The sequence below is a fragment of the Pan paniscus genome, chromosome 1 (assembly GCF_029289425.2).
Source record: "Pan paniscus chromosome 1, NHGRI_mPanPan1-v2.0_pri, whole genome shotgun sequence".
Lineage (NCBI taxonomy): Eukaryota > Metazoa > Chordata > Mammalia > Primates > Hominidae > Pan > Pan paniscus.
Genome location: NC_073249.2, coordinates 158224897 through 158232737, shown reverse-complemented (window position 1 = coordinate 158232737; position 7841 = coordinate 158224897). Strand labels below are relative to the sequence as shown.

Genomic DNA, 7841 nt, shown 5'->3' with positions numbered 1-7841 from the left:
TATTCAAGGTGTGATTTTAAAAAATCCATTTTTTATAAGCAACTTTTATTCTGAATTGTATTTTTGGCCCATGTGGGGGTGTTGGTGCTATGACTAAGATTAGATGTTTCTATGGCTGCAGATTACTTTTTTTTTAAGAGACAGGAACTTGCCTTTATCTTTCAAGTCCTATACAAAAGGCCTAGCAACTGGTTCACTGTGTCCTATAAATACATTTTACCGACACTTTGTAGTGGATATTCAAACAGGAAGTGGAGAACCAGGAACTAGAAAAAAATAGTCGTCCTAAATCTGCTGTTCAGAGATTAACACCAACAAAAAGGACCATGACAGTTCTTTACTTTTTCTTTGAATTGCAATCTTTTATGTTCCAACCACATAGAGATGGGAAAAGAAGTTTTAGGCCTTATGGGGAATTTTCTGATGAAAAGTTTTTAGAGGACTTTGGTACAGAGCTGCTTAATGAAGTGAAAAAAGATTTAGGCCGTTTCTGAAGGCCTGCAGTGAAAACAAAAGCGTCACAGTGATTTAAAAGTTGGGGGCATTTTAGCAGATTTATATAAGGGCTGATACTGTCCCATTATTGCAGGATGATCTCATTCTAAGTGGACTGAATGGGGTACTGATTCTGTTTTGGATCGGTAGGCCTGTGTGGTGAGTGGACTCTACTGTGTGTTCTTCAGAGTGTAAGGGTCTTTATGGAAATGATGGTTTAATTTAAATGTGATAGAATAAATAGAAAATAAAAATTGTCAAAAGAGGCCATGGAATGCTGGAAAGCTTTTATACATATTTATAATGTCCTCTAATGCCTACATGGCATGAAGAAATAGAACTAGGAGGAGTGAGTGTACTCTGCTATGTGCTCTTCAGAGTGTAGGGGTCTTTATGGAAATGATGATTTAATTTAAATGTGACAGAATAAGTAGAAATTGTCAAAAGAGGCTGTGGAATGCTGGAAAGCCTTCATACATATTTATAATGTCGTCTAATGAGTACATGGCATGAAGAAATAAAAATAGGAGAAGTGAGTAGTGGTTACTCCAATTGATTTTTGCTTCTAAATATCATTTCCATCTATCTTACCTATTCACATATATTACTACTGCTTTACTGTGGACCAGGGATTGGCAAACCTTTTCTGAAAAGGGCCAAATACTAAATATTTTAGGTTTTACAGGCAAAAGGACCAAATACTAAATATTTTAGGTTTTATAGGCCATATGGTCTCTGTTGCAACTCAACTCTGCTGTTATAGTATGATTACAACCTAGACAATATGTTAACAAACTGTTGTGGCTGTGTTCTAATAATACTTTATTTGCAAAAACAGGTGGTGGGCCTGGTTAGGCCTGTGAGCTATGGAATGCTGTCTCCTGACTGAGACCTGTGACATATCTCACCAGGAGTTTTGTAATGGCTTCTCTTATTTATGATGAGTTCACTTCATTTCAGTTCCATAATCATTTATTGTTTTAGGCATTCACAATGCAAGCATCCTGTCCTTGAAGAAGTCCAGAGAAAACATAGATGTGAAAGCCCACAACATGAAAGGAATGAGGTAGGGTTGCTCTCTTTATTGCTGGCAGGTTGGCTTTCTAAAAGAGATTATCATTTGTCTCTTCTGCTAAAACTCATTTAGTTGTACCTTGTGCCATCATCACAACTTTTTAGTGAGGCAAGTTTGTCTTTCATTATTTGATGATCTTGCCTATAACCATCTTCCTAAACTCATCTTTTCCATTTTTCTACTTCCACACCTTAAGTTCTAACCACCACAAAACATAGTACTAGCTACAGAACAACATACACCATCATGCTCTTTTACACTCTGTGCTTTTGCATATGATGTCTTGGAATGACCTCCCTTTGTTATTCCCACACCCAACAAAAGGAAGAATTTTCTAACCAAGTTTCTGAGGATTGTAATGGACTACTTCGTTGGGTGGAGGAGAGGGAGTTATGGGGAGTTCTTTCTCACTTGAAGGTATTCAAGCAGGGATTGGCCAAATACTTGGCAGATTTATCAATGTTGTTAGAGCCTTGCCCTTTAGCAGGCCCTGAAACCAACCCTGGCTGCTACAGGTGTTGGCTGCTAATGACACACACCTGTAGTTTTTTTCTGAGGATTTTCCTAAGCTGATAGGAGCCACCTTCCATGGAGATGCCTTTAGCCCTCTCCCCTCTTTCTCCCTTTACGCTTTCCCTTAACTCCAGGCAGCCAATGACTGCCTGATGTGGGGGTGTAACAGCCCAGTAACCTTGCTGTTGGAAAGACCAGCTCTGATATAAAAGCCCCCCAGAGGACCAGGCTATGACTGAAATTCTCCTGAAACCACATGTATGCCTAATTTCTTCCTCTGTCCTGTCCTGCTTCACACCCTTGCAGGTTTCTTCTGAGAACATTTTTTTAATGAATCACTTATAAAAGAATCTTAGAAGAGCAGTAAGATTAAATGACTTTTAAGATTTCATATTCATCTACATGATTCTGAGTATGAAAAGAAGACATTGCATGGTTGAGTTAAAAATATGAATTTTGAAATCAAACAGAATGGGCTTCAATCCTATCTGTATTACTTACTGGGCCACTTAGGTAATTTTAGCAGTCTCTAATTCTCAATGTTCTCATCCATAATCTTTGGAAAATAACAGTATCTACCTCAAAGAGTTGTGAGGATTAAAAGAGATAATGCATATACGTTTAGCAATGTCTGGCCACAAAATATGTCCAATAACATTTAATACTTTTATGATCATCATCATCATTATTATATTTTTCCAAATAGAAAATACAAAGGTGCTATTTTTTATTTGTTTTAATGCAATAAGAAAATTGTCTGGGTAAAGTAACAGGAACTGTGAAAAATGCATGTTTGCATTTTGTTGTGTTTGATGAATATATTTGGTTTCCCCACTGAGGACAGTCTTGTCTATGTACTTTTAGCCAAGTTCATAGCATATGTTTATTAAATATTTATTTCTAAATATAAAGACATATTGGATTGAAAAGGGATTTAAATTCTTGAGTTGTCAGCAAATGATGAGCAAAAGATTAAACTAAACATAATTGAATTTAAGAAGGGAAAAAATCCATGATTTCCGCAAAAAGTGGGGCATTGTAATATGTCTAGTCTTGTTATGCCACACATATGTGACCCATGCAATATAGACTTTGCCATAGTCTAGAAATTACACTCCCCTTCACTACCCAAATAACAAGTCTGATTCTCAAATACACTTGAAATCAGAAGTCCTGCCATTTTACCAGGTTCCCAACTCTAATCATGTCCTAGAATTCTTGAGGAACATGTTCACTTCACATATTCCACAAAGCTGTCTGGATGTAGTTTGCTGTTTCACCCAGCTTTCTGGCTGTGGGCCTTTGCTCCAATGTTCTGCAAGTTACTTACTGGGGTCTTGGGAATGGTTCTTCCTATGCCACTACTCTCCTCTAAACTACTTTACTGCAAGTGGGGACACAATTTCATTCCTTAATTTCCCACTGCATAATTGAGCCTGAACTGCAATGTCCATCTCAGGTTACTAAAGATTTATGGATGGGCAAAGAAGAATGAACAGTTAGGGCAGATTGCATTTTCCTAAGATGGCCACACCATCCTACATGTTCTTCATGTGATGTGATTGCATTAGTTTTTTATTGCTGAATAACAATTTACCAAAAATTTAGTGGTTTCAATAATACCCATTTATTATCTCTCACAGTTTCTGTTGATCAGAATCTAGGCATGCCTTAGCTGGGTTTTCTGCTTCAGGATCTCACCAGGCAATAATCAAGGCATTACCTGGACTACATTCTCATTTGGAGGTTTTGGATGGAAAGAAGTCACTTCCAAGCTTGCTCAGGTTTTTCCCTCTATAACTTTCAACTCTAGGCCTGAGCCTGTCAGTTCCTAAAAGCCACCTAGTTACTTGACATATGAACCTATCTACAGGCAGTTTACATCAAAGCAACTTGTTTCTTGAAGGCCAGGAGAACTTTCCTTTCCAGTCTATCAAGATGAGTCTTATATGGCATATCATCCTGGCAGTGACATCACATCATCTTTGCTATATAACATACAAGTCTGCTTAGGCTGTCATAACAAAATACCATAGATTGAGTGACTTTATGACAGAAATTTATTTTCTCACAGTTCTGGAGGCCAGAAGTCCAAGATCAGGGTGGCACTATGGTTGGTTTCCGGTAAGGGCTCTCTTCCTGGCTTTCAGACTGCTACATTTTTGCAGTATTATCATTCCTTGGAGACACAAAGAGAGAAAGAAATAGAGATTTCCAGTGTTCTTATAAGTACACTAATCTCATAATGAGTCTCCAACCTCATGATCTAATCATCCCCAATGGACCCGCCTTCAAATACCATCACATTGGGGGTTAGGGTTTCAACATATGAATTTTGAGTGAACAAAAAGATTCATTCCATAAAACATAGCCCAATTAAGGGTGCAGCATAACACCACATTTATCTCATAACATAATCTAATCAAGGTTTTTGCCATACTTTACAGTTTAGAGGCAAGTCTCTGGTTCTACTTTCAAGGAGAATGAATTACATAAGTGTGTGTCTCGGTGCAGTCACCTTAAAGTGTATTTGCTATAGTAATGTTTACACACTCTTCCATCAAGAGGTGGGGGCCGGTATGTTCCTTTCTGTTGAATGAATCCTTCTTTTTGACTTGCTTCTGTTATGTAGGATGCAGTGGAAATGATGCTTTGTGACTTCTGAAGTTAGGTCAAAGGAGGTGGTATAATCCTTTACTCCCCTCATCTCAAACTCTTTCTTTCATTCTTTATCTGTTTCAGGACATATGTCCTTGGAATCATGAGCTGCTGTGAAAAAAGCCTATGACCCTGAAGCCACTATGTTGGAGAGACTTAATGGAAAGGCCCATTTGGAGAGGAGAGGCCATCAGTCAGCAGCAGGCATCAACTACCTGACGTAGGAGGGTAGCTGTCTTTAGATGATTGCACTTCCTCATCTTTGAGTCTTCCATCTGAGACCGCAGACATTATAAGGCATAGAAAAGCCACCTCTGTTGTACCCTGTTGGACTTCTTAATCCATAAAACCTAAGAGCAAAATAAATGGCTGCTTTATATTATACATGTTTATTAGTGTGAGAGCAATCTGTTATGTGACCATAGTAACTGAAGCAACAATGAAGAAAATAATTTAAAACTAGCTGATCTACTATACATAATGGTTCCCAGACTCATATACTAAGACTCTCCATAAGAAGTCTTCTACTGGCCATCTGTCTCCTTAGGGTCTGGCTTTCTTCCATGTTGTAAAGACTGCTCTACTGCTCAGTTGGAATATCTTGAAGAGATCTTGCCACTTCCTATTTGAATTCAGGCCCTCAGAAAGGAAAAACAGCATCCTAAAGAAGAAAAAAATTCTAGATATTTGAAATATCACTGGCAATGAATACTTAGCCAATGACAGTCCATGGAAAGTGCCTGAGCACCTTAATAATTCACAGCTTTTCATGCCATATGGGTTCCTTGCTTATTTTTACCTAGCCAAACTATGTTTTAAATGGTCTTATCCTAAAGTGAAAATGTGGTCTTCTCTTAGAGATGAGTAGAATCTTTAATGTTTAGAGAAATAGAAAAGCTATTGACTGCTTTAAAAATGGCATGTTTTTTCATTTTTCAAAAATATTAAGGTCAATGCTCAAACATAAAACCTAATGATTTCTATTCTATTCAAGAGGGTGGATTTGGAAGAGGTCAAGAGACCATTTCACTTTAAGGCACATTGCTTTTCTTGCTATCAATCTAAGGGTGGGTGACAGGAAGAGATGAGATGTTCAAAAGAGACTTACCCTATTCTATATTAAAGAAAGTAAGAGATGTGAATGGAGCAGTATCCCAAAATTAAGGGGAAGCTGCTGGTTTTGTTGTCATAAAATAAGAGGAATGAAATTCAGCAAACAATCCACATTCTTCAACTAAATTATTCCTGAAGGGCATTTGCTTTTTAAAGCTTTAAACGTCAAATATAGTTTTCTGGGAGTTTTTCTTCATTTTTTTAGTAATGGATTGTCACCTTGTCATCTGTCTCTCAGACCACTCTTCTTTAGTAGTTTGTGAAACCAGAGAAAGTATCACTTAAATTATTTGTCCTTGTGTATCTTATTTTCAAAAGCAGGATTCCAGGGGCAGTTGGGAGATAAAAGAAAAAAAATCTATATCTCTTATGTTCTATTAAATCACTGGATCACTTGTTTTTGTCAACAATAACACCATCTGGTCTGTTAAAAATTGATTTAATAAATATGCTATGTGACATCAACTGCCCAGACAGATTTGCTCAAGGGACTAATGCCCAGAGTTTGAGAATCTTTGCAGGACTCATTAGTATACATTTGATGGAGGAATGCCCTCTGAATTCCAGGTGCCCATAGGGGATTTGCATATCATGGAGCTGAGGGGTTGTCCTCAGAGAATTACAGTCTGATCCTTTTCCTTAATATTTGTTCCCCTGTAGGGTCACTTGTCAGCCTCCTTTGCTTTTGAAGAGGGTGAGTCATTTTTTTTTCTTTTTTTCTGGAGACGGGGTCTTGCTTTGTCACCCAGGCTGAAGGGGAGTGGTGCAATCACGGCTCACTGCCGTGATTCAAAATAATATTTTGACCTCTGAGGGCTCAAGTAATCCTCCCACCTCAGCCTCTTGAGCAGCTGAAGTCACAGGTGTGTGCCACCACTCCTGGATCATTTATTTTTATTCTTATTTTTTTGTAGACAGGGTCTCTCTATGTTGCCCAGGCTGAGTCATTTTGATTAAACATGCAAGTCTCTGCTTTAGAGACACCTCTGCATTTTTTTTTGTTAGGAAAACTATCATCCTGAAGATTGTTGATTCTATCATTTATCCAAAAAAATGAGATTCTGATTAGTCCAAACACAGAAGTCCTTGCAGTAACAGCAGGGTCGTGACCTGCATCACAATAAAAATAGCATTCATATACCTGCTGCAGATAATTTCTAGCAAAGAATTTGTACTTTATAATCCTATTTTCATTTTATCAGTTTGTCTGTGAATTTTATCAATAGCATTTTAATCCTTCCTACTTTCTAAAGGACTAGAGTTTTGACCAATCTGAAGATCTTTGAGGGAAAGGTTCAAGATTTTTGCTAATACAGAGCTGTTTCAGCATGTTAGCCAGGATTAATCAGCCCTTCACAGGAAATGTTTTCTTATTAAAGAGGAAATCTCACCTGTTTTGGTCACTTACCTTGCAAACAAACTTTCTTTTTCATAGGAGAAAAGCCTGGTGTGATTCCAGGATTTCATTTTCCCTGCTTTCTTTCTTTCCACATGCTTATTTTTTGCTCAAGTTTCAATACGCTACTCACAGTCATCTCTTCATTTATGCCTTTTCTAATTTCTCCAGAGGATTAGTTGTTTCCTCTTAAGTTTCACATGTTTCCATATGAGGAACCAATCTTTATTATAATGCTTAACACAATGTCTAATACAATTATCTCTTTATGTGTTTTTTTTAAATAAATGTGAACCTAAATACTGAGGACTATGTCTCTTTTTCTCACATTTCTATGCATCTAGAATAATAGTGCACGTTTTCTGAATGTTTCTTACATGAAAAAAATTCCTTTGGTGCAAAAGACTCTTGCAGATTATTTGCTTCCTAACACAGAAGTTTTCTTCTTTACAGTGGATTTCCATGCCCTAGTGTGATTCTTTTTGTTTCAGTGTGGTTTGAATTTTTCTGTGTGCATTGTCATTTTCTTATTCAAATATAATTAACTGGCAGCACAGTTAACACTAATAACAAAATGAGTAATTAGTGTGA

The 7841-nt window shown here is 37.3% G+C and overlaps 1 long non-coding RNA gene across 1 annotated transcript; it reads left to right on the top strand.

Annotated features, from left to right (window-relative positions):
• The first annotated feature begins 518 nt into the window (after positions 1 to 518).
• LOC117981669 (uncharacterized) lies at positions 519 to 7544 on the top strand. Its single transcript, XR_004673268.3, has 3 exons — positions 519 to 654; positions 1480 to 1561; positions 4826 to 7544. It is a non-coding gene; the product is annotated as an uncharacterized LOC117981669 (long non-coding RNA).
• Positions 7545 to 7841: the final 297 nt, after the last annotated feature.